The sequence below is a fragment of the Mustela lutreola genome, chromosome 2 (genome assembly GCF_030435805.1).
Source record: "Mustela lutreola isolate mMusLut2 chromosome 2, mMusLut2.pri, whole genome shotgun sequence".
Lineage (NCBI taxonomy): Eukaryota > Metazoa > Chordata > Mammalia > Carnivora > Mustelidae > Mustela > Mustela lutreola.
Window position 1 is genome coordinate 42,108,001 of NC_081291.1, and position 19,948 is coordinate 42,127,948.

General features: G+C 37.5%; 1 pseudogene; it reads right to left on the minus strand.

The window, feature by feature from the left end:
- Window positions 1-1,791: 1,791 nt before the first annotated feature.
- LOC131824142 (small nuclear ribonucleoprotein G-like) lies at window positions 1,792-2,008 on the minus strand (annotated as a pseudogene).
- Between the last annotated feature and the right edge of the window lie 17,940 nt (window positions 2,009-19,948).

Genomic DNA, 19,948 nt, shown 5'->3' on the forward strand with positions numbered 1-19,948 from the left:
AGGAAGAAAGATGTCTTGCTCTTTGAGAGCCAGAGTATTTTATTCATAACTAATGGCTGACTATGTGGTTTGTGGCTCCAAGTATAAAATGAAAATGTGAGACCATTTGTTCAAAACAAAGGGAAAAGGTGTGTGTGTGTATAAATAAAGCATTTTCCTTAATTTGTCTCCCTTGAGTTGTCATGATGCTTTTTATTTGCTATTTAATGTCATTCGAAGGAAAATTTAAAATGTTAATTTTTAGCATGAAGTTTACTATGCATCTTTATGTTATACAGTGCCAACTTTAAATGCAAATACAAGAACATTTAGCTTATAGGTGGAATCACCAAAATTACAGTTTGTGCTTTGTAGTTTCTACATGTGTAGGTATTTTGTGCTTTTCAGAATGATGGAAATGCTGGACAAAATGAATTCAGCTGTTGTTATTTAATCGGATATGCGTGCATTTTGCCAATACTTTCTGTTTTTGGCTTATTGATGAATAAGAAAGGATCGAAGGGGAAATGAAGTGTGGGTTGCCCTGTCTTTCACTCTACTCTGGTGTCGTAATTTTGACGTTTGTGGTTGGCTAGTAATTGGAATTGTAGTAATTGCTAGTAACTGTGGCTGGAAGTAGTAACATAGAAGAAAAGACTGAGTAAGGTTCTTTGGTCATTAGTATTTCTGAGAATGCCATTGTTCTCTTTCTGCATTTGGGGCAAAATTCTAATTACAATGGAAGATACGGCCTCTCAGGGCTGTCAGCACCTTGCATACTCAGTTGTAGATGTAATCAGCTTCCTTTTTACTCAGTTTGGGTCTTACTGAATTCCTCTGCAGAGCAGGTGTGCGGAAGTCTGTGTGGACGGTGCTTTGAGAACTCTTGGTGAATGGTGCATGTCCAACACGCAGACTGCACTTCTAGCCTCTGCTCGAACACATGCCCTTTTGTCCAGTGGATTTCACTTACAGAACTCAAGTTCAAAGATAAAATTACTGAGAATTTCTAGACGGCCACAGCATAGTGTTAGACAAAAAAAGAGGACAGCTGCGTAGGTAATGCCAGCATGAGGCCGCCCTGGGCAAAGCCAACATAAGCCTGTAATTACAATTTTCAACTTTAACTCTGACTTTTTATTACCATATGATATCCTGGATTTATATGCAGGTTTTGAGGTCATAGCTAAGGACTTTCAATTTAGGAAGTTACTTGAGTTGTAATATAACTGAGTTATAATATAACTCAGGTAGGGTTTTTTTGGTTTTTTGATTTGTTTTGTTTTGTTTTTTGCTATTCTATCCTAATTTTGATTCAGTAAAAACTGACTCTTTTTCTTACCTGAAATAGTAAACATGGTGTCCATGAGTTGGTGTTCGTATTTTTTCTCTGTCAGTGTCCTTTTCTTTTTCCTGAATCATGTTGTACATTTGGTATTAGGAAGGACTCACAATCTATATTCTGCATCCCCAAAGTTATCTAACAAGCCACAGGCAATTAATATTTACTGGAGAGCAATATAATTTTGCATGCAGTCACACCCTTCCTCTTCTGCACACATTTATATGCACTTAGTTATTTTTTTTCAGCTAGCGTAATCATTTATTGTGGTATCTTTCTTAGGGAACACTGGTTTTTTTTGTTTGTTTGTTTGTTTGTTTGTTTTACTGTTACACAAGTTTATTTAACAAAAAAGTCCAACATGAAAATGCACGTGACCTAATTTTTATATTGTAGTAGAAAAGGTACTCTCAAGAGGGGACATGTGGAAGCAGTTGATTTCTTCTGATGAACACACCCATTGTTTATACTCATTCCAAGTCTTCTAACATGATGACATTATTTCCTCGTGTTACCACCATTCCAATATTGTTCTGTTGCCCACTAGTTGCCATCTCCACACATTCATCTATCTCAATAATCATAAACGGATCAAACCCCCACAATAGTCCTTGGACATTGTCAGCCACCATTTAATTTCAAGGATAATTTCTTGTCCATAAATTTTTCCAACTCTGGAGGGTGAGCTTTGCTCGTGGTATCTAGTTGGTGAGCGCAAAGTTGCCTCCAGGCAACAACTTTTATACCACAGCTTTAAAAAGTGACCTTAAGGTGCATAGCTGCTTGACTTTGTGATTCATTCATAGGTCCTTTCAGGTTAAATCTGCCTGTTGTCCATTGTTCCCCTACTTTTCCCATCACTCCCTTTTAGGGCTTTCCTGCATTTGAAATTTAGATCATTAACTTTAAGGAAGAAATGGCAGAATCTCAAAACTGGCATATATTACGAGAAAGCAGCCTGGGGGCTACACATACTCTTCCAAATTTTAATACTCCCAGGTGCTTTTTTTATTGAAAACACTGCAACTCTACCCAGTATTTGGTATGCTGCCCTGCTTACCAAGAGTGCAAATCTAGTGTAAGCCTTATTCTTAATAAGGCTACCAGAATCAGAGCCAATCAAAAAAGGAACAGCCTTCATAAATATTCACACCTCACCAGAGACTTAGCTGTAACAAGTAATGAATAGTCATAGGGAATCTCATCATTGACTGAGATCCATCAACGCAAAAACAAAACCCCATTTCCAAAAGCAAAATAAAAGAAGCGTGTCTATAAAAGGCTAAGAGTAGTGTTATGAGAACATTATTTCAGTTTAGAGATGTTTCTGTTATATTCCATGTATCATTTATTTTCTCCCCCACTGAGATTAAATATAGATTTTTAAATATAAATATCTGTGTTAAAGACCCATTTTTCCCAATATTCCATTTCCCCCCTTCTACTTAGATAACTGTGTTCACATGCCACAGACGGCAATAAGATACATGCATTTTCTCTGTGTAGCACATCTGTTTGCTTACAGGACTCATGGGAAGGTGGTAGGTGATTTTTAAAATGGTTTCTGGCTTGTGGTAGAACGTTTCATCCCGAAAAACTGGAAAACTACTTGGTTCGACTACCCTCAATTTGAGAATAAAATATTTGTGCTTAAAACATAAAGTGGGTAGAGGCATATGGGCCACAATGAGTCAGGAAGTATTCTGGACGTTAAATCTGGAAGAGCAGAGGAAAATGTGTCTCTTCTTCCTTATTTCTCCCTTTACTGCTTGCTAAATAGAATTGTCAAAGCCTCCAACCTCCTGCATCTGTTGCAATGTTTTGTAGATTAGATATTTGGAAAGCACTGTTGTCTTTCTGAATCCGTCTTAAATGTGATCAGCTCTCTGTTCCGAAACCCATGCAGTTAAAAATGATTTTGGAGGAGGTCCTGTGAACAGGACTTCTCTGGTTGTATGATATGCTACCCATCTTCACACACTCCACTCCTCTCTGTGATGAAACTGTAAGAGACACTTAGACTTCTAAGCATTTTAATGTATACAAAGAGTCAATCCATAGGGAATTCCCTCATTTATCCACTTAACACTCTTGTTATACACCCATCTCTCTCTCTCTCTCTGTCTTGTCTTTACTTTTCTGTCTTTTATCTAAATTGTAGTTGACTTACAGCAAATCCATTTCACAGCCTGTTGCCCCTTCCCCACCCCACCTCTCACTTCAATTCAAGAAATGCAGCCACCTACTAAATTAAATACAAATTCTGCTTCTTCTCATTAGGACTCTCTGGGAGTCAGGACGCTTTGGGGACAAAACAATAGATGGCCACACAAAAAGAAAAAAATGTGTTGTTCAAAGAACTGAAAAAAAAAATGCAGAGATAGCATTAGCTTTAGACACAGCTAGATCCAGAGCCTCACAACATCTCAACAGCACTCAGTCTCTCTGTCCTCTTGCCTCCACTTTCCTCTGTGTTGTAGTCAGTATCAAACACATTCTTTGCTTTTGGTGACTCCTGGAAGCACCAGGCTTACTTACATCTTCCCAGCGTCACATCTTTCTGAGTGAGGCTGCTCTTAATCCTGGCAGTTCCAACAGAAGTTCCAGAATGAAGGCTTATTGTACTCACCAGCCTAGTTTGCGTAACCTGCTTTTCCTTGAGCCCGTCTCTGGAACAAGAGGAAATGTGCTGTGATTTACAGACTTGAGTCATAATCCCACATTTGGAACAAGGCGTGAAGTCAGCTCCCCAGAACCACATGGACTGTGACACTTGCAGGGAAAGTCAAATCAAGTCAAAATAAAAACTGAGAGTGGGGGCGGGGCAGGACGTTACAACATGAGCCCGTTAGAAGCCACAGTCTATGTTTCTTATCTTACTCTATTCCCCTAGAAAAGCCTGTAGTCAGGACTTCCTGGTTTTATTAGTCAGCACACAGAGGGATGGCAGTGGGATTCTGTGCCTCATTGCAGGTTATGAGTTTCAGCCATGGTTTCGGGAGCTATAGACCTTTTCCCAAGAGACGGCACTCAGCCACATTGATAGGAGATTTCTCTCCCAGTTGTTAGTTCAAAACCTAGTCTCATACCAACAACTGTTGTCTCTGGGGATCCTAGAACTCTGTTATGGTAAAGCTTTAAATTTGACCCCAAAGTTTTAGTAGCTGAAGCCTCTCTGGGGTGTTTAATTAGGTATTCAACATAGGCTTAATCATATATTGAACATTGGAAAGTGCAGATGGTAGTAAGATAATTGTTCCTATACCAGGAACCTCCCATTTGAATTGAGCCCCCTCAGACTTTTGCTGCAGTATACTGGTCAAACAGACATCTCAATGCAGCCCTGTGCTTGTCTCCCATTGACCTATGCAGAAGCTATTTCTTAAAAGGTATGATTCTGCTCAACAGTGAATCCCACAATAGAAAATAGGATGCAAAAACAAGTTCTTAACTTAGAAGGATCCTTGAAGTCCACCCTGTGCCTGTTTCTAGTCATCATGACCTCCAGGAATGTCTGAACAATCAGCTTAACCATGACGTAGTATCTTAAAGAACCTCACTCCTCAAACTCTGGTGTGAGGTCCAGTAGCATTAGTGCTTCTTAGAAATACCAAACCTTAAGTTCCATCTGAGAGCCTTTCTAGCACCTGAGATTTACAGTTTTGCAGGAGTGCAATGCAGTGAAGAGTAAAACTCTAGAGCAAGACCACCAATCCTTAATTTTTCTGTGCCTTGGTTTCCTTAGCTTTATAATGGGAATAGTCATGGTACCCACTCCTATCATTGTTATGAGGGTTCCATGAATTAATGCATGTAAGTATTTAGAATGGTGTCTGGGACATAGTGATTTCTCAATCAATACAAGTGTTTTTTTTAATAATGTATAATGTATAATATATTATTATCATCCTGTTCTTGACATCAGAGATGAGAACAGTCCATGGTCAACTCTTCACCCAAAACATGTGCAAAGATGGAGAAATACTTCCATACTGTGAGATTAATTTCTGTATCTTCTTTTGCCCTGGCATCTTTGAATCATCTTTCATGAGTCTGTTTTGTTCATCTAGCAGGGTTCATTTTCTTCATTCAGCAATGATTTGGTGTTTTGTTCCACTTTTCATGGAATATCCCTGACACCAAGGCTTGTACCTTTACTGCCTTTGTTCATCTTGGTACATTGGGTTACTTTTGTTGCTGTCTTCTGCACTCCCTCTCAGCACACAGCAATCTAAGTCTCCTTAAGCAACAGTGGTGCCCTCCTTCTGATGCAAATGTCATTTTCATTCTTATTATTTCAGGAGCAGCATTGATCAGCAATGCACATACTGACATCAAGGTGGACCTTAGGTTGGGGCTTCTGAAAAATCATTTTATATAATTTCACAATCAAAACTCCAGCCCAAATGTGTTCTGTTCCCAGAGCTTCCTTACCCTGTCTGCCCTACTGCTGGTCAGCTTTCAGATGGGGACCTCACCCAGCCAGGATTCACTGGGCCATTTAGTTCTGATCTCACAATGATGAAACACCTCAAATTGGCCTTTTAGTATGATTGTCAAATAAGTTTGTAAAGTTTTACATGTCATCTTTGCTTTTGTGAGTTAAGTTAATTGTCATTAGTTTGGTAAAAATGAAACCTTAACAGTACACCACAACTTTTATAGCCTACTTTTGGAATTAAAATTTTTTTTTAATATCCCGGAAGCCCCAGAAAAAAGGGCAGCAGCCTCCGGCCCTCTCTTCTAAACACCTTTAAAATGATCTCTCTTTATTGAAACTTTCCAGATGCCACCTCCCTCTAAATCCTCATAGCAAATTGTGAACTTCTCACTGAGTCTGCATTATTTTCTGCCTTGAATTAGAGTCATCATGTGTAAGGCTTAGATAATAACATTTTGAGTTCAAGGACTCCTTATACCTTGCCTATGGGATATTTGTATTTTTTATGATGTACTTGCTTAAGCCTTAATGGTGTCACAGTCACCTGGACAGAACCTATGTATTATTCACTCATTATAATTATTATTCATTCAGAACCTATGTATCTAGTAAGACCCTAGCAAAGAATCCTTTGCACAAAGTAGGTACATAATTCATCGTTGTTGAAATGGCACGAATCTTGTATTTGTATTAGAAATCTCTGCGTCTTGTGTGTGTCTTCATGGTCTAGATGGTAGTTGGTAACGAAACCTACACTTTGCCTTTGCTCTTGTGAATTAATAAAGGGTTTTCCTTTTGAGAAGTAGTCCTCACCAGTATCCTTCTTACTCTTCATCAGAGAACGAACCACATTACCTTTGGCTCATTTCATGTATCATTCATTCCATTATAAATATGCTTTGATCGCTTGGCACGTATTAGTTTATGTGCCTGCCACATTTTCTCATTCTGTGAGCCCTTCGAGAAACAAGAATGACATCTTTTTCATTATTATATCCTTAGTGCCTGGATCATATTTTGGTCCATAATTATTTTTCATATTTACTAAGTAGAAGGAACAACACATTGATGTAAGACAATTCTTCTAAAGTAAGGATGGATTCTGGTATAAGGCTTAACTATCACCATGGTCATACTTCATAACAAACTGCCCTGAGACGGTGGCTTAAAATAACAACCATTTATTCATGTTCATGTAGCTAATTTAACAGTGCTTGGCTGGATAGCTATGCTTCCAAGCGTGGGTCTGGCAGGGCTTGGCTCCTCACATGGGGCTCAGTCTTTAGCACCTGTGTCAAGACAAGGACATGCAAATTAGCCAGGGAAGCCCTTTACATATGATGGCAGCAGTAGAAGGGAGCAAGCTCTACTACATAAACACATTTTAAGCCTTTGGGTGTATCATGATAGTAGCATCAGGTTGGTCTTAAAAAAAAAAAAAAAAGCTGAATTGCTAAATCTAAAATCAGTGGATAGGTAAGTATGCTTTGAGTCCGCGTAAGGACTAAAACAATCTTGGGGCAGAGGGCAAAGATACAGACAGGGGTGGAGAATTGTGGCCAACATTTCAATCCACCATATCAGGTTATAAAGAAGATTCGCGAAAGAAATAATGATCCTAGTATTGGACAGTTTAATTTAGATATTGGTGTTCTACAATTTACTTGTGTTCAGCACCCAAGATATCCAAGGATGATTCTACTTTAAATCATATTTGAGGATCTCTTGAGTTGGTGCTTATAGAGCTGTCTTCTTACTGCCTTTTATAAATGGTATACATTTATGGATATCCAAATGTTGCTGGGCTGTGCTTACTAAATGTAAGGTTAGTCTCTTTCATGACTAGATTGCCTTTATGACCCTGGTTTTGTGAATCCCCCTAGTGAAGTTACCTCCTTAATAATTACTAACAATCATTATGTTCAGAGAAGCAATGTTATTTAAAAACCTTCTTCCTTATAATCAAGTCAGACTCTATAAACAGTTAAAGTTTTTTTTGATATTTGTAAGTGAGCATGATTTTAATACACGCTTATGCAATAGTTCCAAGGTTTAATATTTTGCACCCTCTGCTGGGGGAAAAACAAAGAGAATTATGGCAGATGTGGAGAAGTAAGCTATTTATGAAGTGAAAACCTCAAATTGGAAGAGCGCTTGGCTCATAAAAGTCATTTCACAATTAATTTGAGAATATGTTTTTGTAACTCTCCTTGCATAAACAATATATCACAGAACTTAAATTCCCGAACAATAACCTAAAAATATCTGAGCCTATAATTTATGGGTTGTTGAGATCTGAAAGATCTCTCTCAAGCCTTCCCTGTGGATGAATTTTGGAATATATTTAGGGTAAATCCTGTTAATAAGAACCCAAAATATCAAGAAAAGGAAATATTACATATCTGAAGAACTGAGATTTAAGTGGTATGTTCTACTAAGAAAGCCACAGGCTGGTAATTTTCTGTTCTATATTCCATAAAAGAGGTTGTCAGCTTATGCAGTGCTTGAATTATAAGGAAACAAATATCTTTTTGTTTAAAAAGTAAATTTAAATGCTGTAACCTCTTACTGTGAATTACTAAGTATGCTAATGGCAATATCCACTGGCACACACTTTCATTTAAAGGCCTCCCCATAATAGCAGCAACAGCTAAAAATTACTTCAAGTTAGATTCAAGCATAACATGAATCTGAATTTCATAATGCTTTTCATAAGGTGGAAGAAAGTAGCAATCTCAGGAACATTCTCCAGCTCTTATTCATAACAGGTGAAAAGTTTCACCAGAGCAGAATGATCGCTTAGAATGACGACTGTGCTAAGTGCATGAATATTAGAATCAAACAGGTCTTCTTTCTGAAGCCTTCTACCTGTACCTGTAGAAACATCTGTGTGACCCTTCTAGTTAATGTGGAGTGTCATAATATATTGCCGAAAGTGGTCAGACATCCATTCCCCACGCTTTTATAATCCACTGTTGGAAAAAAAAAAAACAAAAAAAAAACAAAAAACCATATTTCGGTAGACACGGCTGTCTCAGTAGCCCCTGGAGCAACACAAACCTGATATTTTCTAATCCAAGGTTATTTTTCAGGCCATCAATTCTATTTCCAAACATCGGACAGACCCTGGTGTTCTTAATTAGAATGGTGGCACATCTATCGATCATTATCTTTATGACTTCAATTTTCTCCTCAACTTGTAACAGATTCAGAAGCAGGCTTTCACAGACCTTGTCTGTTGCTCTCTGAATCACATCTACTAGAACTTGCTAAGCCAGGCTGACATCATTTAATAAGTAAAACACGCATCCTTAGATGTTAAATCAAAAATAGGATGGTTTACCTCCAAGGAAGGGACCTTGAGGGCAAAATAGTAAATTGCGATTTTGCTGTTTCTCTCTCTGGATCTCTCTTTCCCTCTCTGTCTTCACCGGAAGCCACACACTTAACAAAATATAAAATATGAACATGAATAAAATTACATTTCAGGATCTCTGTAGCTAATCTCTAAATGATATAGGGAACACAAGTATGTGACTTTTGTAAGTACAGCCCTTCTAAACAGTGCTGTGGATGGGAATCCAAGAAAAAGAACTACAAAGTTCATGTAGGTATATTTTCAGCTGATTTGCTGCTCTGAGAAGACTTCATATAACCTGGCCTTTCCTTTTCTCCTATGATTCACAACATATGCTGTCTTAGTAGAACCTATGCATTTAAGGCTCTTCAAAATGTCATTCTTGTCCATTTCCTCATGGGTTATAACCTTTCTAGAGTATCTTTTTTTATTTTTACTCCTTTATATCAGATTATATTCAACTTGCATAATTAACTATAGAACTTATTTTTTTTAATGTCACCATAAGACAATATTTTTTTCTAAGGCTAGTACTAATCTAATTAATTATTTAATTAATTTAGTTAATTAGTTAATTAATTGTGTTATGTATTTGCCCTCTCGACACAAATTTGGATGGAGTTGATTAACCTTTATCCTCTCTGACCCAGATCCCTGAAGCAGTTTTCTCCTGAGCAAGAAAAACCTCAATTTTTCCATCCCCAAACACCCACTGTATTCACTCTCTCAACCCATTTTCTTGCCCACATAGAGAAAGATCTCAGAGTTTGTTTCATCTTTATACAAGCGCTTGTCATGCTTTTCCATGAATGTTTCCACCCCTGTGTCAGGATTCTTTCAGTTACAGGTAAGGGAAAACACAAACTACCTCAAGGTTAAAAAAAAGAAATGTATTTATTTACAATGTAGAATAAAAATGAGACAAGGTAACTCACAGAATGAAAAGAAGAAACTGAAGTTCTTAGGAATGGAAAAGGAAGACTCTGTGCTTCCCAGGAACTGTCTATATGTATCTGTCTTCCAGCTCAGCATCTGTCTCTATGGACATCTGTCTCTATGGGCCTCTTCCTCCAGCTCAGCCAAGCTTTTCCCATCCAAGGAGCATCATAGCTGCTAGAAGGACCAATTTAGAAACCAGCAAAGGGTCAGCCTCATTTATGGTCATCTGGGGGAGGCATCAGATTGGCTCTGCCCTGACTCACATATTCATTTCTCAGACCAGTCAGTTTCCTGAGGTCAAAAAACTATCAGACTGAACCCTATGCAATTCTTGTTTTTATGGATTTAAAATGGTCAAATGTAGGCAGGTTTATTTCTCCTCTACAGAAAGGGCATCAGGTCTAAGTCACACTTACCCAGGTGCTTTTTGGGCCAGGTGCTTTTGCTATGACCTGAAGAATGAGGTGAGAGACCTGTCAGACAGCCAACAAATTAATTATTACATAGTTCCAATAAAATAAAAATATTTTATATACTTCATAACCTCAGGCCAATAATATAATCTTTGTTACATGAGGGCAGAAACCATGAAAATATGCTTGGTACAATACAAAGCTGACTTTTACTAATCTGAAGTTATTTTGTAGGTTGTAAGTTCTATTTCCAAGCATCTGAAAGGCTCTGGTGCTCCTTAGTTGGAATGGTAGAGGCAGTTCTATATATACTTTCCTTTTTACTAAAATGGATTTTAATTATCACGTTTCATATGCTAAATTTCATATCATATATATCTTGTCTCATCCAGTTCTCAAGTAATTGAGAACAATATTCTGAAATCGTTCCTATCTTCTCATACAAAGCCATTACACTGTATTAAAAGAGCAGTGCTTATTTATTTAGGGTCATATAACAGGAGATATGTAGGTATGAGACGGATATTGTCCCTCTGGGTTTTGTAAGTTTAAAGAGTACAGGTCAATAACAGCTTTATTCCATTTGAGCACAATTATTTATGGTTAAACCTTGCAAAATGCCAATATCTAACCATTTTTGACTGACAGAACTGGCAGTTTCATATGGTTTTAACTATTAATCCATGAGAGAAATTTATTCCAAATCTCCAAACTGACTTCATGCAGTGTGCAACTCAGTGTCAGTCTTGATGTAGGTCTGAAGCGGTGTAGGAAAATCTCCTGAGATGTGGTTTAACTCACTTGTTGTTCCCTCTGTTAAGAACAGCTGCTTGTTGCAGTGGTACTGTGTACCCAGGGACAGTTCTAAGGGGACAAAGGACAGTTTTCCATCTCAGTCTCTGTAGGGGTATGGGGTCATAGTAGGACTCCCAGATCTCCCTAAAGGAGCTCAGGCCGTGCCAGTTTTGTTTGTAATTTTGTACTCAACACTGAATACTGAACTTACAGCAAAATGGGCACTTAGTACAGTAATACTAAGTGAACAAAAATAAATATATGTGTTTGATGCACTTTGAAGTAATTATTTTGATGCAAAAGAAATACCCAAAGTATATGGAAAATTTATTTAGTTAACAACGTGCTACTTCACTGATGGCTTTGATGAACAAATTGTCAGGCAGCACACCATGCTGACATGCTAAATGTGAAAGAAAAACGTTTAAAAAAAATCACTAAAACAAGGACTGGAGATATCTACTTCATTTTTAAAAGATGAAAGTGAAAATTAAAATGGTTAACTAACTTGCCTAAGATCACACAACTAGCGAGTTAGGAAGAGATGTATAAGGCACAGGACTCAGGAATCCCATTCTGATAGTCTTACCAGAGTTTAATTAAAAGAGAAAAAGCAATCTGTACTGAACTTCATTCATTGTCAAATTTAGTAGTAACCCCTTAAGTGGATTTAACTGAATTACATGCACTATACCAAGTCAGTATGTATCTCAGCATATTTTTCTTTGAAAAGGCTATATAATGTTTCTGAATGTTTGTTTTAGGAAGAACCTCAGACATTTCATTACTTCTCTACATTGAAGAAGGCATAGTAGGTTTTTTACCCTGATTACTTTCTGTGACTTTAACTTATTCAATTTAATAATGCTTTCCAGTTTGAAACCGACATGCTAGTGAAGGCAACACACACAGACACACACACACACACACACACACACACACACACACAAGGACCAGTAAGCTTACTGATCGCCTATTCTAAAAATTAACAAAATTAAGAGGTTGCGGGGCACCTGGGTGGCTCTGTGGGTTAAAGCCTCTGCCTTTGGCTCAGGTCATGATCTCAGGATCCTGGGATTGGGCCTCGCATCGGGCTCTCTGCTCAGTGGGGAGCCTGCTTCCCCACACACACACACACACCTCTCTGCCTGCCTCTCTGCCTACTTGTGATCTCTGTCTGCCATATAAATAAATAAAATCTTAAAAAAAAAAAAAAGAAAATTAAGAGGTTGCTAAGGTAGGGAATTATGATGAGTATGGAGGAAAGCAATATAGATAGATCAGGAATGTATCCTCTGATAGGTTACATGTCACTATGAGAAGACATTCAGAGTTTGAAGAGATGAGCATCTGCACAGAGGGGAAAACGACAGTATGTGCAAAGGCCCTGAGATGGGAAAGAAGTTGAAAAATAAACAAAACATGAGATAATGTAGGGACACCAGAGGGCTGGATTCCAGGGAGTAAGGCAGGTGGGGGAGAACAACATCCTTGTATAGGTTAGGATGTGGATTGATTTCTACCAGGAAGATCTCTAATTCTGTTCCTTGGTGCTTCTTTATTATCTGACCTGTGTTTTAAAAAGAGGACTACATCAGGAACTAATGAAGTACTGTATGGTAACTAACATAACATAATAAACAAAAATAAAACTAAAAAAAAAAAAAAAAAGGCAGAGACAGTCCTCCCTGGGTCTCCTGCTCCCTTACATGTCTTGCTGGCTATGCTAAGGTTACTAGCTTTTACAACGTGCCTCAAGTATTTATTTCTCAGGGTTATTTATTCCGCCAGTAACCTTGAGAGATGAGGTTACATCTTGACTGGACACGGAGCAGGCTTGCTTACCATTTGCTATAAAAATGATGAATTTCCCCAAGCCAAGTGTTCTTAGCTATGACACAAACCCACTGTGTGTGAGCATCCAGCACATGGCCTCCCCTAGGACTTGGTGGCAAAGGTAACTGGCACAAATATGCTGATGCTCATGCCTCTTGTTGTGCTTTGTGTAATAAAGTCATTTGTCTCTGACTCAGGAGTCCTGTGCATTAGCCAGCATTCAAGAACAGTAAAGGGTCACATTAGCTTATAGGCAATGTGAAAAGCAAGTCCCTGACCTAACAATATGTTTTTTAACCCCCAACAATTTGGGGGAAATAATAGAAAGATGGTACTTGCCTTTTAAAGAGTGTAAACTAGAGATTTGACTGAATATAGTCACATTAACTTTTAGTGTGATTTTTAATGAGGAAGAACATATGAGAATATTATTAGTGTTTGGTTACCATCTGTGAAGAGGTGCGAAATATCATTTGATTAATTTCATAGGGATGGTAATACAATATTTTTAGGAAAAGGAATTTCCATGTTATGGGAGTAGATTTTTCTCTTGAATTTATGATGTCAAAATAGAAATAAATAGTTTAGTTTTGTTTTATACCCACTAGAGACTCTTCCTCTATTTTGCTTAAGTATCTGTACATAAATGCATTCTTTCTCTCTATAGTTTTCATCTTTTTTGTAATAATGTCCCAAAATACATAAATATCTAAGAAGTTTAGTTCATTTATGTGATAGATTGGAGATTATGATATTATATTTCTTTTAAAGTTATCATGTTTAATGACTTGTATTGAACTCTCAAAAGTTCTCTGAAGGGCACCTGGGTGGCTCAGTGGATTAGGCATCTGCCTTCAACTCAGGTCATGATCATGGGGTCCTCGATCAAGCCACCCCACATTGGGCTCCCTGCTCATCTTGAAGTCTGCTTCTCCCTCTCCCTCTGCTGCTCCCCCTGCTTGTGTGCACACATACTTTCTCTTCTCTCTGTGTGTGTCAAGTAAATAAATAAAATCTTAAAAAAGAAAAAAGAGAAGAAGAAGAAGATGATGATGAAGAAGAAGAAGAAGAAAGTTCTCTGAAACTCCCAACTGCAAATGAATGGGTATTTTACTCAGGTCATTGTCACAGGAAGCACTCTCAAAAGGAGTGTCTTCTCCTCAAACCCAGGAGATAAGAGGTCTTTTTCAGGGAAAGGACAAGAAAGTAGTCCATCACATCTTTCCTGGGCTTTGGTGAGACAGGTGCCTCATATGCACAGAAAGACGAGGAGTTTTTGCATTCTGGTCTGTGTCAGCCCTTTACATCCATTTCTTGCAGAGGTTGACTTGAAGGAATTTAGAAAGAGGCAGTTTGTCTGTGAACATAAAATCGTGCAGTTGAGCTAATTTTTTCCAATACATTCACTTCTGTTTAAGATTCTTTTGAAGGTTGATGAAAGGGCTAACATCATATTTCTTAAATGTATCCCTTAATATTACAGGTCTCGTAACCAGATTGCCAATAAAGTTATTTTAAAAATAAACTAAGTATTAAAAAGTTGTTAAATATTTTACAAGATGTATTTTGAAGCTCACTTTGTGAAATCTTACATGAATGAGCATTTCACTGATTAACTGTGGAAAGGTGATTTATTCTACCGCAAACTTCGAGTCTAAATATAATCATTTCATTACTGGTAACAAATCACCTTAAGAGCATTTACAGCTAGAATATTTCCTCACAATCTGGCATTAAATGTTGAATGCAACTTTCAGTTCTATCTCCCTTTATCATGTTGTAATGAACCTGAAGGTTAATTTCCTTCCCATCTGCCTTTATGTCTTCTTCTGTTGATCTTGTGCTTTTTTTTTTTTCCTTTTTTTTCCATGGGAATTTATTTTTTCTATTCCAAAACCCTTTCTTTTTTCCACTTGCAGAACTGGGCAGCAGATTTTCATTAAGACTCCCCACTAAAGGATCACACTTTCATTAACATAATGTAAACTCTCTTTCTTCCCATTAATCAGCTGATTTTATAATTTGAATTTTTGTTTGAAGCAACTTTCTTTTTCTCCTGTAGGGAAACAGCACTTTGAAAGTTGTAGAAAACAAATACTGGAGAACCTATATGAATTAGTCTTTCTAGATGATATTCAGAGAACCTAGGCATTTTTTTTTTTTATCATGAAGCCATATGATGACTTTTCCCTCCATTGAGACTTTGTTAATACTAACTACAAGTGACATAATAGTATGTGCACCTAAATCTATTCAAGGAGATAGGCAGTTTAGTAACAACATTTTCCTAGTGGTGGGTATTGTGGAGGGCACGTATTAGATGGAGCATTGGGTGTGGTGCATAAACAATGAATTTTGGAACACTGAAAAGAAATTTTAAAAATAAATAAAAAAATAAAATAAGATTTCAGTTGGAGTTATGATCAACTTGAAGAAAAACTTGGGTGGTCTCATGAGACGTGTGCTGGGTTTATATGACAGTTCAGTTGTCCTCTGTCAAATTGTAAGCAATATGCATAATAGTTAAGAGTATAGGTTTGTGGACAGTCTCACCTGTTGCCTCTAATTTTAACTCTTTAATCCCTGATCTTTGAGCGTTAAAAAATACCTAAGCCTCATTTTCTCACCTTTAGAATAAGGACAGTAATGCCCAGATCAGAGGGTTGTTGTAATGATACACAATAATTGCTTAAAAACTCTACGGCTGTATTGTTACGATTACTATCTACTACACTGGCAGAGCCAATGTAAAGTAACAATTCATTGGCCAAACTCATGCCTCTGTTGAAACAGTAGCATAGTAAGTGCCTACGTGTTACACATATAATGCCTTATTTACCCTATTTAAAACATAATAAATGCCTCTAAAGATATGTTATCTTGATTTCAATTTACAGCATATGGATTATTGGCCTTTGACATTTTTAATTCAGTCATTTTAGTGCATCAAATACTTTCAGACTTTCTGAAAGAAATTTGTGCTGCGTAGATCTGATGTTTTTGTACTTTGCTTCACACCTAACATTAGTACCTGACAAAATATGTAAGTTTTTGGTATTTTGTTTTCACATATGTGAGAGAAAAAGTATATATTCCTGCTTTTTTTTTTTTTTAGAGATTTTATTTATTTTATTTGACAGATAGAGATCACAAGGAGGCAGAGAGGCAGGCAGAGAGAGAGGAGGAAGCAGGCTCCCTGCCAAGCAGAGAGCTTGATGCAGAGCTCAATCCCAGGATCCTGGGATCATGACCTGAACTGAAGGCAGAGGTTTTAACCCACTGAGCCACCCAGGCGCCCCTATTCCTGCTTTTTTTAACTATTGATGTTTCTTCTGCCTACTTCCAAATATGGGATTGCTATATTTTTTTTAAGATCTTAATTTTTTATTTGAGAGAGAGCACACAAGCAAGAGAGCACAAACAGGAGAGCAGCAGAGGGAGAGGGAGAGGCAGACTCCCCGCTGAGCAGGGAACACAATGTGGGGCTCCATCACAGGACCCTGAGATCATGACCTGAGCCAAAGGTGGCTCCTGCACTGACTGAGCTACCCAGGTGCCCCCAAATACTGCATTGTTATAAAATGTTTTCTCTACGTTTTAAAGCCAGAGTACATAGGGATGATGGCAACATGGAGTCATGGAAAAAGACTCTAAGTTGCAGTTGGGACCTAGAGTAACACTTTAGCTTCTCTGCTCATTGGTTATGAAGTCTGAGATTAGTTATTTATACTTGAGGAATGTCAGTTTCCTTACTTACAACCAGAGGATAGTAATATTTTCATAGGTTTATAGTGAAGATCGATGGAAGAAAAAACAGTATTGCAACAAAGAGAACATATATATAAATGTCAATTATTGCTGTGAAAGTGACTTCAATCCCAGTAATTTAAAGCAACTTGCTGGCAAACGTGTCATAATCTTGGGGTTTTGTTTGTTTCCAAAATAAGTAATTTGTGTCTTGATGTTGGCTATTAATTATATTTCTTAATCCTTAGGTGGGCCACCTTACATTAATATTAATTTCTAAAGTGCAAAATTGGTATCTCACACACATTAGGATGATTGCTTTAAAAAAAAAAAACAGAAAATAACAGGTATTGGTGAAGTATGGAAACAGGAGCACTGTTGTGTACTTTTAATGAGAATATAAAATGGTACAGCTGCTATGGAAAACAGCTCAAAAAATTGGTGGTTCCTCAAAAAATTAAAAATAGAATTACCATATGATCCAACAAGTTCATTTCTGAGTATACACTCAGAGTAATTGAAAGCCAGGTCTCTAAAAGCTCTCTGTACATTAGTATGAATAGCAGCATTATTCACAATAGCCAAAAGGGGAAAGCACCCAAGTGACCACTGTCAAATTCACAGATAAACAAAATACTATATATGTGTGTATATATATATAGAGAGAGAGAGAGAGACAGACAGAGACATACACTTGTATATTTGTATGTATACATGGGCTATTGTTCAGCCTCAGAAAGGTTAGAAATTCTGACACAAGCTACAATCATAGATGAACTGTGGGACCATTATGCCAAGTGAAATCACCCAGTCAGAAAGGATATATACTCTTTGATTCTTTTCATGCAAGATACCTAAAGCAGTCAAATTTGTAGAGACAGGAAGTAGAAGAGAGGTTGCTAATGACTTGAAAGAAGGGGAAATGGGGAAGTGTTCTTTACTGTGTATAGAGGTGGTTTTTCAAGATGAAAAGAGTCCTAGAGCTTGGTTTGAGTGTAAATGTACTTCACACCACTGAATGGTTAAGGTGGTACATTTTATGTTATGCATATTGCATGTGCATTTTCCCACAGTTTTCTTTTAAAAAACCAAATTGGTGGTTGTTTGACGGTCTGAAAGCTATATAAAGTCAAACAGCAAAGCCTGGTATTTAAAGGGGCTGATGGTGGGATGGGCGGTGGCATCAGAGAAACCTGACTCCATTATGTACCTGGGGAGTTCCTAACTCTGGAGTAGGTTAACTCTAAATTTGAGTATCCGCATCTTTAAACGGGGTCAAATTAATGCGTCTGCTTCAGTCATGCTGTTTCAATATTTAAAAGAGAGACTGTTCTAGAAAACAGCAGCATATCTATATTTGTTTGCTAGGGCGGCTACAACAAAATACCATAGACTGGATGACTTAAAAAACAGAGATTAGTTTTCCCCGAGTTCTAGAGTCTAAAAGCCCAAGATCAAGGTGTTGACAAATTTGGTTTCTTTAGAAACTTTGTCATTGTCTTATAGATAGCTGCTGTCTCCCTGTGTGCTCATGTGATCTTTCTTCTGTATACATGTGGGTATGTGTCTAAACATAATCTTTCTTAAAAAGACACCACTCCTATTGAATTAGTGCCCCTGCCCCGTAACTCATTTTAACTAAATTAACTCTTCAAAGACTTTGTCTTCAAATGTGTTTGCATTCTGAGGTACTGGGAGTTAGGGCTTCAACATAAGAACTTTGGGGGCCATAGTTTAGACCATAATATTGTCTGATCCAACTTAAGTGTAGAATAAACTTAAACTGAATTAGTTATTTTCATAGATAGGTGCTTTTATTGTGTATGTAAAACATTTTATTCCTCTCGTAATTCATGGGATTTGAAAATGAAATGTGATGCAGATAAGGTCATTCATTCAGCAAAATGTGACTCATCAGTGAATTGAATAGATAAGAGCCCACTTGGGTAAAGTAAGGGAATTAAAATATGGTCCCTATGTTCTGGAAACTAAAAATGAATGTCATTACCCTAATCACGATATTTACTCTTTATTTTATACCGTTCTTTTATAAACTGTTCTATTTAATGTTCTTAAGAACCTTGTTAGGAAGATGTGGGACTATGTTTTATATGTTTTAAGGTTATATATTTATTTAGGTTGCATCTGGTACTGTGGCAATTTTAAAAATGTACCCAGTGTATCATTTTAAAATAGAAGTAAGTGAGGCAGTCTTGGCAATAGTCCAGGGGTGAAAACATACACAAAATACTGAGAATTCTGGATTCAGAGGACAAAATGAGCATGTCTCTAACATCCCCTTCTGTTCCAATCCCCTTGAAATTAGAAAGAGAAAATATATTATATTTGTATTATAGTATTATATTATATTTAATGTATATTAATATACACATTATATACAATATACATATACATTGTATATATACAATATATACATATACACACATGTGTATATTTCCAAATCTTTGTGAGTAAGTGAAACATAGGAGGACAGATACGAATTGACAGAGACACAGGAACAGAGGGAAAAAGGTGCAAAATTTGAAATTTGTCATAAGGATGGGTCCTGACTAAGGCCTTAATAAGGACTGTTACTTGGGAGTGCTTCAGGCTTAAAGTCAGTAGAATAGGAAGGAAAATTGAGGGTTTGAGAGGTTAATTGGGCAACTAGCATTAAAATGTTTGGGTTAGGGCCCCTGAGCCTGCCTCAGTCTCTGTGGTTGCTTCAGAGCTGGAAGCAGGCGCCTGGATCAGACAGCTCGTAATTCCCAGGAGGAACAGGTGTTATCTGTGCTGCAGACAAGCGACTGGGACAACACATCAAGAAGCCTAGTCTGCTCGTTGCCTCAAATTGCTGAGGGCAGGCTCTTGTAATCATAATCAGCCTCTCAGATTGCAATGTGAAGGAACAGTCAGCAGATAATTTTTACGTATTTTGGGAGAACTCACACCACCCAAGAAAAGCACTAGAATGGGGAGGTGTTGGGAATGGAGATGGGGGGGGGGGTTGGTTAACAGAGTAATCAGAAGATGATTAAATTAAGTGCTCTCTGAGTGAGGGAGGAGGATTAGCATCCTTATCTCAACAGCAGACAGAA